The sequence below is a fragment of the Myotis myotis genome, unplaced genomic scaffold (genome assembly GCF_014108235.1).
Source record: "Myotis myotis isolate mMyoMyo1 unplaced genomic scaffold, mMyoMyo1.p scaffold_m19_p_10, whole genome shotgun sequence".
NCBI classification, from domain to species: Eukaryota; Metazoa; Chordata; class Mammalia; order Chiroptera; family Vespertilionidae; genus Myotis; species Myotis myotis.
Window position 1 is genome coordinate 73,842,942 of NW_023416314.1, and position 13,463 is coordinate 73,856,404.

General features: G+C 44.5%; 1 protein-coding gene and 1 non-coding gene across 2 annotated transcripts in view; both read right to left on the minus strand.

Moving 5' to 3' along the window:
* Positions 1–13,463, minus strand: part of TRIM44 (tripartite motif containing 44) — an 82,311-nt gene that overhangs the window by 12,514 nt on the left and 56,334 nt on the right.
* LOC118665578 lies at positions 8,920–9,055 on the minus strand. The gene has a single exon (XR_004970684.1). It is a non-coding gene; the product is annotated as a small nucleolar RNA SNORA29 (small nucleolar RNA).

The following is a 13,463-nucleotide window of genomic DNA, read 5'->3' on the forward strand; positions in this document are numbered from 1 at the left end:
CCCAAAGAAGAGTTCCCATTTGCTTACTCTTGCTCTGCTTGCTCCATGACACCCACTCACCCGTGCGCTTGGCTGCTCCTTCTCCATAGTCATGTGGCCTTAAGCAGCTGCATGGCCCATGGCCCATGGCCCTTGGCCCATGGCCCGTGGCCATGCAGACCCCGCACGTAATGGACTGCGGCTGGGAACATAAGCTAAGCTAGCTAGATGCTGGACTGGACTGGACTTTAATATGGAACAGAAATTCTGGGCAGTGGCCTTAATCCTGGCCCTGCTAAAGACAAGATTGGGCTTCTTCCATGGCGAGACGGACAGAGATGGGACCTTGGAGGGTAACCCCTTAATTCTGCATCATCAATAAAGCTTTCCACGAAACCCCATCCTTTCGTGGGGGCCTCAGGAAACCTTTCCTCACAGCACCCCAGGAACTCCACTTCCACGGAGAACATTCCCAGAGGCTCTCCCTGGATTCCAGGTCAGTGCTGTCGGAAGAGAAAGCACTAGTCTAGCCAGAGAGAGGAAGGGGACCCAGAACACACAGGAACCTGAGCACACCTAACAGGAGAGCCCCAAAGAGAAAGGAGGAACTAACACTGCAGGTCTCCATCCTTGGCATGTCATTGCCCAATCTCAACGAACAAAGCCCAGGGCTCTGAATCCAAGGGCTGCCCAGGCACTGGAAGAAGTAACAGACCCAACATGACATCATGTAAGAAGCAGCCCGGCCTTTGTCATATTCAAAAGCTCTCCCACAAGCCATTAGGCCTGAAGACCTTATCGAAGTTGTTCCTTTAGTCTAAGGTACTACACTTCTCTGGCTGAGCTCCTAGGGTTAAAAATCAGTAGATGTTACATGACACAAGTAGCCTATAGGATCCCCATAAACCACCGGAGCAGAAATGGGTTTTGGGTAAGCCAGCTGTAATCTTAGAAGCTGATGGGATGAGGTGGATGGTTAAGTTTTACCAGGGGGAAAAAGAAATGATAATCTTTCATGGGTCAGGACTGGGATATAAATACAGGGTGCTGAAGGGAGCAGTGAACATTAGTAAAGACACATTCTGCCTTCCTCCTAGTTTTTCCTGAAGCCGCCTCTGCGGTAACCCTCCGATGACATAATCCTACCACTTCACACCTGTTTCATCCATCTGGGGAAGAACCTGTTTACGGCTCAGTCTCAACATAAATCAGATGTCATAAGTTTATGTATGACACCTGGAAAGCGATGGTTCTCCTTTGGCCTGATTGCTGGGCCCAGCCAGAGCAGGCAATCCAAACGGTCAGAGGGCACCGCAAGGATGTTTCCTTAATTACTGAGTGAGGCCCAGTCACTCTCTCGGGCTACGTGTTGAGGCCCAGCTGTCAGCACTCGCCTAGGCTCCCTGCTGTCAGACTCTCAACCCTGGCTTTCCGACTGAGAGGAGCAGGAAGAACACAGAGAAACCAAGGTTTGAATCCAGTCCTTCCACTTAATAAGTTCCACCTGGGGGAACAAAACTTACTCCACTGGGCCTCAGTTTCCTCACTTATGCCTTCATTCCTCCACTGGGCCTCAGTAATCAGAGTCCATGATTCCCAGGTTCTTCATGAACATAAAAGTATATGGCACATGGCAAATGCACATGAAGCAACCAGTTTTCACACGAAAAGGTGTGAAACACAGCCTGCCTATTCCAGACTTAATGCACGTGGTATTGTTCTCTGCTTCCTTCCTGGACTAGGTGACTTCCCAGGCACTCACATTCTGAGTCCCAATCAGAATTAGCCTTTACACAGGATAATAAGTGTATCAAATGGCTCTTCTACACCAGCATGATAAATTAATAAAAAGTGTACAGACCTTTTGCTTTCCCCACCCACTCACTACTGACAACATCCCACTGCAGTTTTCACTCAGCTCAGCACAGAGGGGTAGGAGGGAGGGAACGACAACAAAATAAATACTTTATCGGGAAAAAGATGAGAAAATTCTTTTAACTTTTAAATTTATTTTTAAATATATTTTTATTGATTTCAGAGAGAGGAAAGGAGGGAGAAAGATAGACATATCAATGATGAGAAAGAATCATTGATTGGCTGCCTCCTGCACACCGCCTGGTGGGGATCGAGCCTGCAACCCAGGCATGCACCCTGACTGGGAATTGAACCGTGACCTCCTGGTTCATAGGTCAATGCTCAACCACTGACCCAAGCCAGCTGGGGAGTTGTTTTTTGTTTGTTGATTTTAAATACATTTGCTGTGAGACAAGAAAGCCCCTACTAAAGATGATAAGTCTATTATAGAAGTTTAAGAAAAGCCTATGGAACTACTCGTTTTACGTTCAGCTGGAAAGAGAAAACTCATTTCCTTCCCAAACTGCTTCTCCAGTCTCTAAGGCACGCCCCCCCCCCCGCCCCCGACTTTGTTGAGATGTCATTGACATATAACATTGTGTAAGTTTAAGGTGTACAGTACAATGATTTGAGACACTTATTGTGAAATGTCTTCCATGACAAAATTTCTTATGTCACATCTTCACCTCCCATATTCACCGGGCTGTTGTTATGCTCTAGGTCTGATTTTGGGCAGTGCTCTGAGTCCGGTGGGGGAGGGACCTGGACAGCAGACCCTATGCTCGTCTTGCCCACTGAAGAGGACGGAAGGACCAGGCTTTAAAAAGGGGGTACAATGCACAGTGCAGCCTCACAACCAAGGAACACTGGTTCATGTGCAACGCAGGATGATCACCCACTCAGCTCTGATTTGCTGTAATTGGCAGGAATGGTCACGGCACGGCTTTAAAGGGCACTCTCCCGAGGGGTCAACACCAGACTCTCAAGTTAGGCCCAGCCCAGAGCTGTGAAGAGGGTCTAGAGGGGAGGGAGGGGCGAGGGGGGCAGGGGGAGTGGCCTGAGCCCACGAATCTGACATAACTGCATACCAAAGGCTTTCTTCTCTCTCTCATTCCAACTCCACTCTCTGGTAAAGAACAGTAATGGCATTGAAATCCACAGATAATCCTTAAAGCTCTGTGGCAGCTCCAGTCCTAAACTCCCCCTTTACAACTGTCGGTTTTAACAGCTGCTAACAAGTCACAACAAGAACCTTTCTTGCTCCAGCCTCGAGTATCAATATCCTTTCTCTTTCTCGACCCAAATAGTAACTAGCTTCAGGTCTACGACTTCCATACAGGCTGACCACTCATCTCTCACCTGTCAGGTCAGAGTCCGGTCCTCCTGGTAGGGCCGAGGGGCACTGAGAGGCCACTGTTTGTGGGAGTGGTGGGCATGTAGGCACTGAGGGCTGGGGACCAGGTGAGAGCTGGAAGCAGCCTAATGAACACACAGGTGTGAACAGTTGCCAGGGAGGCGAGGCTGGAGTCCGAGCTGGTGGAGAGGTGCAGAGTGGCGGCCTTTAGCGGTGAGCCATCTCCACAAACGGGACAGCTCATTGAGAAGGCCGGACTTCAGAAGGTCCAGGAGGCCAGGAGGTAGGGTGCAAGGTGAGCAGGAATAACGAGTTCGGGCTGGAGGCTGAACAGTGGTGGGCTTTGGAGACCTCCTTAGGAAGGCCTCTCTGTGTGGTTTGCGGCAAAGGCCCATCATGTTCAAGAGAGTCACACAAGGTTGAGCATGAAGCTCTGTGTGAAATCCGTTCCCCTGGCACGGATCACCAGCCACCAAGGTGTCTCCTGTGGTGCTGTTAACCCAGGTGCTGCTCCTGGGCGTGGGTTGTGACCTCTCACAACCCTGATTAGCAGCCGTGTGTCTAAGATTTGTGAGATAAAGGCATAAGGGATCAGCACCCCCACCCCCACTTCTTGTACCCGTCACCTTCCCCTGATGAAGGCAGTTACAGGTTTAAAAAGAGTGGGGGGGCATTTCAGGCCCCCAGGTGGCAGACCCTGGAGTAATGGATGTTGGCCCTAGTGCAGGCAGGATGCTCCCATGGGGTTCCATGTCTCTTGGGTGTAGCAGAGGCACCGCTGGAATATAGCTGTCCTCGGTTCATTACCTTTATTTTTGTTTTGTTTTGCTTTACTTTGGGTTGGTGTTGCTTAAGAATGTCGGAGTTTGCTGATATCATAATCCTTGCCTATCATACTTCCAGGCACACAGGACAGAGGATGTGAAGGCGATGTTTGGAGCTACTCCTCCAGCTGCCTGCCAGCTGCTCAGGAACCCATCACCTCATCACCTTGCTTTGCTGACACAGACCTGACTCCTCCTCCAGGGCCCCCTGCCTTCCCAGAGGTCAGTCACAAGTTCACATCCAGCAACAAGCAGCGATACAAATGGAGTGCCTGCTGGGAATATCTTTCTAGTGTCAAGCAGCCATTAAAAGCACTTAAGGAAATCACAAAAGGGAGGTGAGAGAATACTTTGGGGAGAGTCACAGGATGGGGAGGGAGAAGAGAAAGCCTCAGCCCACCTCCTACCTTAGAGGGGAAAACAGGCTATAAAAAGCGAAGTTGATGCTAAAGAATGGACCTGCCTTGGGGCCCAAACAGTTCAGGGAGCCCGGAAAACTTGCTAACACAAACAGAGTAAAAGAACATTTTAAGGAATTATGCATTTTATTATTTTTTAATTTTTATTGAATTTATTGAGGTGACATGGTTAATCAAATTATATATTGGTGTCAGGTATACAGTTCTGTATATTGTACTGTGTGTTCACCACCCCAAGTTGTCTCCTTCCATCACTGTTTATCCCCCCTTTACCCTCATCTACTTCCCCTCTACCCCCTCTCCCTGCTCCCTCCTTCTGGTAATCACCATACAGCTGTCTGTGTCTATGAGGTTTCTCCTCTTTTTTTTTTTTTTTTTTTTTTTGCTTAATCCCTTCACCTTTTCACCCAGCCGCCCTCTGGCAGCTGTATCTATGAATCTGTGCTATTTTGTTTGTTCATTTATTTTGTTCATTAAATTCCACGTATAAGTGAAATCATATGGTACTTGTCGTTCTCTGACTGGCTTATTTCACTCAGCATTACTTTCCAGGTCCATCCATGCTGTTGCAAAAGGTAAGATTTCCTTCTTTTTTACGGCTGAGGAGTATTCCATTGTGTACTGTACCACAGCTTTTTTATCCACTCATCTACTGATGGGCACTTGGGCTACTTTAAATAATGCTGCAATGAAGGTAGGGGTGCATATATTATTTCGAATTATGTTTTGGGTTTCTTCAGATAAATTCCTTGAGGTGGAATTGCTGTGTCATACCATTTTGAATTTTTGTGAGGTAACTCCATACTGCTTTTCACAGTGGCTGCACCAATCTGCATCCCCACCAAACAATTGTGTATTTAAAAATTTATTCAATGAGCATGCATTACCGTCGGCACTTATACTCTGTCATCCAATTTGCACTGCATGTCTGTGAAGAAGACATTATGAATCCTCGTTTAGAAGTGGAAGCTAAGGTTCAGAGAGGTCAGTTATTGCCCACATTTGGGGCTCAGGTATGTCCAACTGCAAAGCCAATGTTCTTCCTACCAGAAAGAGTGTGGAGTGGGCTGTGAATCCTTCCCATCTGCTTCATTCTGACCTACGGTTGGTGGCTTGTATTCCTGGGTTAAGTAGGTACAAGTGGGGTGTCTGTAGGGCACAGTGGCCTTTCCTGTCCACCTGATTAAAGGAAGAGTAACCTGTCTATCTTAAGTGGGCTGATGGACTCTTTCTTCAGTCTTCTAGCCGTCAATAACCATCTAAAAGGAAGTACTGGGAACGGAGATAAGTAGACCATGTAACCTTGGGAAAGTCACTTTCCTCTCTGAGTTTTAGTAACCTCATCTGTCAAACGGGTCCAATAAAACCTATGTAACAGAGTAGTTGTGACACTAAAAATATATCTTATTAAGGTCCTTAATATTGTATTTGGCACAATGCACATATGTTATAAATGATAGCTATCATTGCAATTTCTGTTTTACCTCACAGAAACAGAATACATAGAGTTGGAAAATACATAGAGTTGAAAATAATTAAGTCAGAAGTTTGTTTCATGGCTAAGAATGACTACAACAACAGAAGGGCAGTGGAAGCACAGGTAGGAAAGAAAGCTACATTCTCCCAGCTGGTCCCTTCTCTTGCTGTTCCGTCATCTTAGACTGAAGCACAGCTGTTTAGAGACTCGGAACTCATACTACAGATACATATGGTAGGAACCTTGAGCATTTTAAAAGTCAAAGACACGTGTAGGAGGAATTAATGCAAATGGCTTTGCTGCTTGTTATATGGTCCCCTGAAGGCGCATTTGTTAGAGGAACTCTCTCACAGTGGGCAGCTCCTCGGGAGGGCAGTTTGGGCTGGTTCCCAGGCTTGCCCACCAGCTTAATTGAGCATATAGCAGTGAACAGGAGAATCAGGCCGATCCTGGGGCCTTGTCCTGGCTACTCATTCTGACCCCAACAGGGGCACAGAGACCTAGAGGTTCTGACTCAAAGCTGCTCTGTGGTAGCTGCACCCCCTGCTCTCTTTCCACAGAACCCACAGCCCATGCTGCAGGGGGGCGGCGTCTATCTCCACCCTCAGTTCTGCATCCTTTTCAGAAAGGCTTTTTGTGCTGAAGCAAGACTAACCCTGCCCCAGGGAGAGAGTAAAATGTGCTTCCAATCACGGGCCCTGGGGAAGGGGTGAGCAGTGGGGCAGACTGCCCAGGCATGCAGAGGGCTGTTTTCTTTTAGCAAACACAGCAAGCATTATTGCCATTTGAATTTGTAATAAAAGAGAATAGGAGGCTCAGAGATTCCACTCGGAGTTAGATTCATTTGTGTTTTAACTAATCCCCCAAACAGTGTTTTTGGTTCGACATAATTTCCTGTAAGATAGTAAACTTTGCAGTACAGGACAAGTGTTAGTAGAGTTTTGGCATGAAGGAAGCAAAGAACAGTAACTTCTTTAAGGTTACTGAATTGGTCTTACCGGGGCTTGTATTTCTAGATAGATTTGGAAAACTAGTTCTTTCAAGTCTGTTGTTCAGGTATTGACAGCAGAGTCAGGGATGCACTGTGTAACAGTTAAGGCTCTGGAGACCCAGAGGGGAAAGCACTCTACCAAGCAGAAAAGGACGGATATTAAAATTCCACAGCTAGTTTTTCATTGTAGGTTTTTCAACAGTAAAAAAGCTGTTGAGATTTAAGATCACTTAGAGCTATAGAGAGAAATGTTCTCTTCCAAGCCAAATTTTAGAAAGGCTCTTTTCCTTTTTTGTTAAACAAACAACACATTTCCAGACTCACTGATATATGTGCACGTGGCATATGTATATATGCACACATACATATGCACACTAACACACACACACACTCACACACACTCACACAAAGACACACCCTTTCTAACTTCGGTTTGCAGCCTCTATTCCTCCTTTGATTTGCCTTGTAATTCCTGAGTCAGTAATCCTAATCTGTGTAGCCCACTTTTATTAAGGGGCAACTCCTACATATTTAAAAGATTTAGCTGAAATAGGTGTGGCATAAAAATGTAGAATTTTTATAGAAATTTAGTAGGATACTCTTGTATTCTATAAACCACCACATCGCTTCCTTTTTAATTTCCAGAAGCCTTGAATGAGGAATCATAATATTGGTTCTTATGGGTTATTTTCCAGGTACCCTTTCACCTCTGAGGTCCCAAGCCTTGAAAAGGATATGTTTGGCATAGATATGCCTAAGAAGCTATCTCCTGGAGAATCCCTTCGAGATAGACAGGCTAGATGTCTAGAGCATTATGGCCCACATATTGTTTCAAACATGGGGAGGCAGTTTCTTGGAGAGCTGAGTACGAAGGATCTAATTCCCCCACAACCTGGCATTTCAGACTTTGATAATCATCCCTCTACTTCACAGACAGACCCTCACCATAAATATCAGTTCACATCATTAATCTCAAACTGAGCACATTCTGCTCCCCAGTGGGCCTCTGTCTGACTATTCACCTTTGACCCCCAAAAAGGCTACGCCAGTGTGTGGCTGACTGACAGGGAGATTACTGGCACCAAACACATCAGCATCCTTGCTGGCTGTGCACATGAACACAAGATCATCTTGGGGTACCCCAACGCCAGTCTCTCAGTCAGCAAGGCTTTCCCTCTCCCTTCTCTAATGAAATCTGACTTTAATCTGTGCTCATTACCTCAGCCTACACACCCATCACAAAGAAACCTGCTTGCACAAGTTTGCTGCTATGCACAGCAGATTACCTCCACTGTGCCCTTCCACGAAAGGGCCATCTCTCACTTCAGCAGGCGCAAACTTCATTCTGACCAAGCATTCTCTTTCCTGTATAAATGCAAAAACATATGCACACACACAGGGTGTCCCTCATTTCCTCTGCAGTAATGAGAGCCTGGGCAATACTTTAAGTATTCATTTTCCAACATAAATTAGAACAGAGTATCGCAAATACCAGTGACATCTGCATGGATCCAGAATGTATTCATTATGGTCAGTGCTATTACAATGAAAGGAAGTGCATTCTAATGGCAGGACATTTGAAATAATGTGTTGCTGGATTCTGCATCCATAAAAGCCATAATGAAGAAACAGGAGCATGTCAAATAAATTAAAAGGAGTAACAGGGACACGGGGTAGCTTCAAGGGCTCTAGGCAATGTCAGTGAGAAGGCACATTCACTGATGGAGCAACAGAGAGAAAGTTAGGATGGTTTGGAGATAGAAGAGGCAAGAAGAACATTAGGCTGGCGTTCTGGAGAACTGAGGTTTGAGTCCTGGCTCTGCTATGTGCTAGCTTTGTGATCCGGGGCAAGTTTTATGTCAGTATCTCCTGTCACCTCACATTGGTCATCTGTAATACCAGGGCAGTCTACCTAGCAGGACTGTGCAAGGAGGAAATGAGAGAACATACGGAAAGTGCGTGGCAGAGTCTGATGTATAATAAGCCTACAATGAACACTGGCTTTATTTTATTTTATTTTTTATTTTCTACTCAGCCATTTCATATAGGAGGGGGATAGAAATAAGTCCTTCTGAGATCATGGCACTTTCAATCTACCCCATAAGCATAACCACTAAAATCTATTATTAGGAGAAAATGAGGTAGTCAAACCGGAAATTAAACGTTCGCTTTTGTTTTCCTTTTTGTTATCACTAAATAAAGGTACAGCTCTGGGATTTGAGGCATCACTGAGATCTCCAAATCTCAGTTTCTTCTTTTCTAAAGTAGAGCTAATAATACCTGCTCTTCCTACTCAGGAGCTTGTTATGAGGGCCAAGTGAGATAAAATGTGTTTGGCAGATATTATTGGTTGGCTGACTTAGTCATTCCCAAGTAGAAGAGTTATTTGCAAACAAAGCTAATACTGCAGTTGGGGGGGAGGAGGGGGAGGGAGGGTGTAGCCCAGTTCAAGACCATGAAGCAGAAGGATAAGTCTTCTGTTTTAGGAGGGTTGTTCATTGGCAAAGTGTCTACTTTTCTGATTAACAGAGATGTACCCCTTCTTCTGACCTCTTTTTTTATTCCTGAAAATGCATATGATATCCAAGGCTGCAGCCCTTTTTACATCATAAGGAAGTAAGCATGAAGGAAAAGCTCACGGAGTCTCAGAGCATGAGGCAGTACTGACATTAGCCACTGAACCTCAGCCAGCACTCAGTCACCTCCCTCCAAATTTACTGCGTGAAACAAATAAACCTTCCTTTGTTTAAGCTACTGATACCAGAGTTTTCTCCTCCTCAAAGCTGAACACAATTCTGATACAATGCATAAGTACTCTGGAGAATTAAAAGCCCTATATCTAAGTACATAATCATTTTTCTGCCAAGATGATCATTCCCTTGGACCTGTCTGGCTAATTTATGTATGCCCTGTAAACAGATTTAGTAATATCTCCTCTAGGAAGCTTTCCAATACCCTGGGCCCAGCTGGACTGGCATTTCCCCCACCCTTCGGCCATCTAAGATACTCCATAAACCCTCTATCAGTACATGTTATCCTGTTTTCTAATTATTCATTTACTTGTCTCTTTGCCCTACCAGTTAGTTAAAATGTCTCAACAACAATGATCCCTATTTTAGCCATTTAAATTTTTTTCTAGCACTTGGCATATACCTGGTACACAGTAGATAACTCCTTAAGTATTTGTTGAAATACTGAATAAACCAACAAAAGAATGATCTGAAAGGACTCGAAATAAAGAATAAACAGCCTGGGGTGCCTGATTAGTCATTCATATTTTGAAACACTGCAAAGAGCTTTCTAATTCCTGTTACTGCTTTTAGGAACTCTGGATTGGGAAGCGTAGTCTAGGCAGTGATTTTTTTATTGTTTTAAAAGTTATTCCACTTGACCCTTGTTTGAGTTCATGACATTCCTCTATTGGTATTCCCTACATTATTTTTATGCTGTGTATTTAGTCCATACTTATCTACACAAATATTATTTTCTTCTTTGTTGTTTTAGAATTTATCCCTTGTAATAACCAAGACATCCTGGGAATAATCCCATTAGGCACCAAAACAAATATTCACGTTCCCCAGCGGCTCCCTTCCCAGGTGTTTGAGCAATGTCCATGTGACAGGGGCTTCTGGGAATTTCCTGCTCACTCTGCCCTGTCTGGGTCCTTACCATCCCTGAATGCAGTGTGCAGCTGCCAGGGGTGGGCCTATAATATGTGGCTCTCTGTGTCCCCTCTCTTTCTAAAGCCAGCTTGTCTCTGTGACTTGTATAGATCACAGCCTTCTTAAAGTATGATTACTAGTCCCTCTGCCAGAAAAATAATGTCAAATACTGCAACATTATCATTCACACTACAAATCAGAAACATGTTCCACTGTTATGAGTGTGTTTTTAAAAAAGTCCACAAGGTGAAGTGGTTTCCTTGACAGTCGTCAGTGTCGAGCCTCAGGTCTGAACTCTGTTCCCCCTGCCTGCAATGCTCCCCTCGCCCATTTTTGCCTGGCTGGCTCCTTTGTTCTGCCAGGTTTCAGTTCAAAAGTGACCTCCATAAGCCATCTTTGAACACCTTATCTATAGTACCTTCTTCTCCCCAGTCCCTTCCTGTCAAATCACCCTGTTTCATTTCCATCCTAACACTGCTAATCTGAGATTATTTTGTTTATTTAGTGTTTTTTTCCCCTTCAATCTCTTCCCACAAGAATTAACTTCCACCAGAGAAAGGATCTCATCTCTTGTTCCTCAGCAACAAGAGCCGTGCCTGGCATAATGTAGGTGCTCAATAAACATTTGTTGAAAATGAGTAAGAAGAAAGCGGGCAGTGTGTGTTCACTCAGCACTTGGCTGGCCTTTACAGAATTTCCTCTGGGGAGTGGGGCTAAGGATGGGGTTGATGGCCACCATGAAAGCTCAGGGGTGTGAAGTTGGTTGGGAGGCTACCTGGAGTTATAAAAAGAGCCAGAGTCCTGGTCCTGTCAACTTACAAGATGTACATGAATTGGCACATATCCCTTAATCTCTCTGCGCTTCAATTTTGTCATCTGTGTAGTAAATTGTTTCAGAGGATTGGTGCCACAATTAAATGAGACAGTGATGGCAGAAAGTAAATAAATTAGTTCCCCTCTGCCTGTCCTGTAGGCTGTAAAAAGAGGAAGAGGCCCAGAAGCCCTGGGAAAATGCCTTTTCCCATTCAGGCAGTCACCTTAGCAACTGCAGTGATTTCTTGCAGAGAAATCTCAACCTGCTGTACCAGGGAGTCTAGCTCACAGGCCAGTTTTGAAATCCTGAGTCATTCGCAAGGCCCTGAGCAAGAGTCTAGCTCACAAGACTATTAGAGATTTATTCCTCGCTCCCCAGTCTTATATGAACTTATATTGAACTTGGGCTGTTTTCCACAGTGGTAAACTCGTACATCTGCTTTAAAGCACTTTGGGTGCTGATTCTGCCCCATCATGTGCTTCTTCTCGTCTCATCAAAATTAGAGCATTCAAAGCCATCAAAAGCCTTCGTCCTACGGCCTGATAGAGACCCTTTTGGTGCCATCATCCCTGACTGCTATTTACCTGTTTGAACACAATTAATTCCTTACACTCAACTCATTCTATCTATTCATTTGCTCATTCAATAAGCATCAAGTGAGTGCCAACTGCATACATGTCCAGCCCTAGTAATAAGAGTCACCATATACTAGCAATTATTACACGTTAAACACCATGCTTGACTTATGAGCCTCAGACCATTCATACCCCACAGGCACTATGATCATCCCATTTTCAGATAAGAAAATTGAAGTTGAAGAGTTTAGGCAAATCGCCTAGGTGGGTAATAAAAGGAGGGTCAGCACTCTAACCTAGGGTTTCTGCGACACCAAGCCCCATTCTGTTCATCACTGCACTCTAGTAAGTAGGTCTTGAACATGCACTTGGTACTTATCAGGGTGCTGGATATGTTGGAGAAGAAGAAGATAAAAGTTATGTTTTGAACAAAAGCAGGTATGAGAGCAAAGGCACAGGATGTAGAATAAGAAGGATGTACTTTAACTCCTGACTCTTGCTACTACTAGTTCTAGCTGGGCAACCCTGGATAAGACACTTACTCTCACTCAGTTTCCTCATCAGTGTAGGATAGAGATAGCAAACCACTTCTTAGGTTTGTTAGAATAAAGAAGTAAGATGTCTGTGGGCAACCTGTAAATTGTAAAGGTACTGAATCAAGGTCAATTTTCTTGCTTCCTTGGTTATTTCTGGTAAATATTTGTTTAAATGACTTAGCTGTGAACCTCAGGTTATAAGTACTATTATACCCTAACAAGTACCATTATAAAAAGACTTGTGACCTTATATCATCTCATCCTATGTCACTTGTTTAGTGTTTTACACTTCTGAAGAGTGTAGGGCATCACTTATATTTATTTGCATTTCTGACATACTGTCATTCACATTTGTTCTCTCACTTGACCCTTGATACAGGCAGAGTGGGTGCTATTGCTCCTAGGAGACTGAGGAGAAAACTGAGGGACAGAGAGGCTCTATTGAAGGCCTGAATCATAGATCTAATCAAAGTCTTTATTAACCACTGAATTTATGAACTGTGGGAGGTGGGAAAATAAGCAGCATTTGCAAACTTATTAGACCATGGAACCCTGGAAGAGTAGATCAACAACTCACATAATAACATAATTAGTGTTCAGTCTAATATACTTGGGTAGCCCCGCATTGGGGGATATCCATTCATAACTGCACATGACATGCATCCATTCAGTAGGCTGCTGAATCTTTAAGCATGCAGAGAGTCCAGCCGACACAGAACAGGTGTATGCCCTGAAATGTGGAGGAGAGACCAATCGCTGCATAGTAAGCACCATGCAAACAAAGACTGTGTCTCATTTTGATTTCTACTATAGCTCCAACATCTAGCACTGCTTGGCACACAGTAGACACTTGATAGAATCCTATATAATAAAAACCTAATCTGCTAAGTGTCCAGTCGTCCAGTTGGCCATTCAACCAATCAAAGAGTAATATGCTAATGATATGCTAAAGCCGCTCAACTGCTCGCTATGATGTGC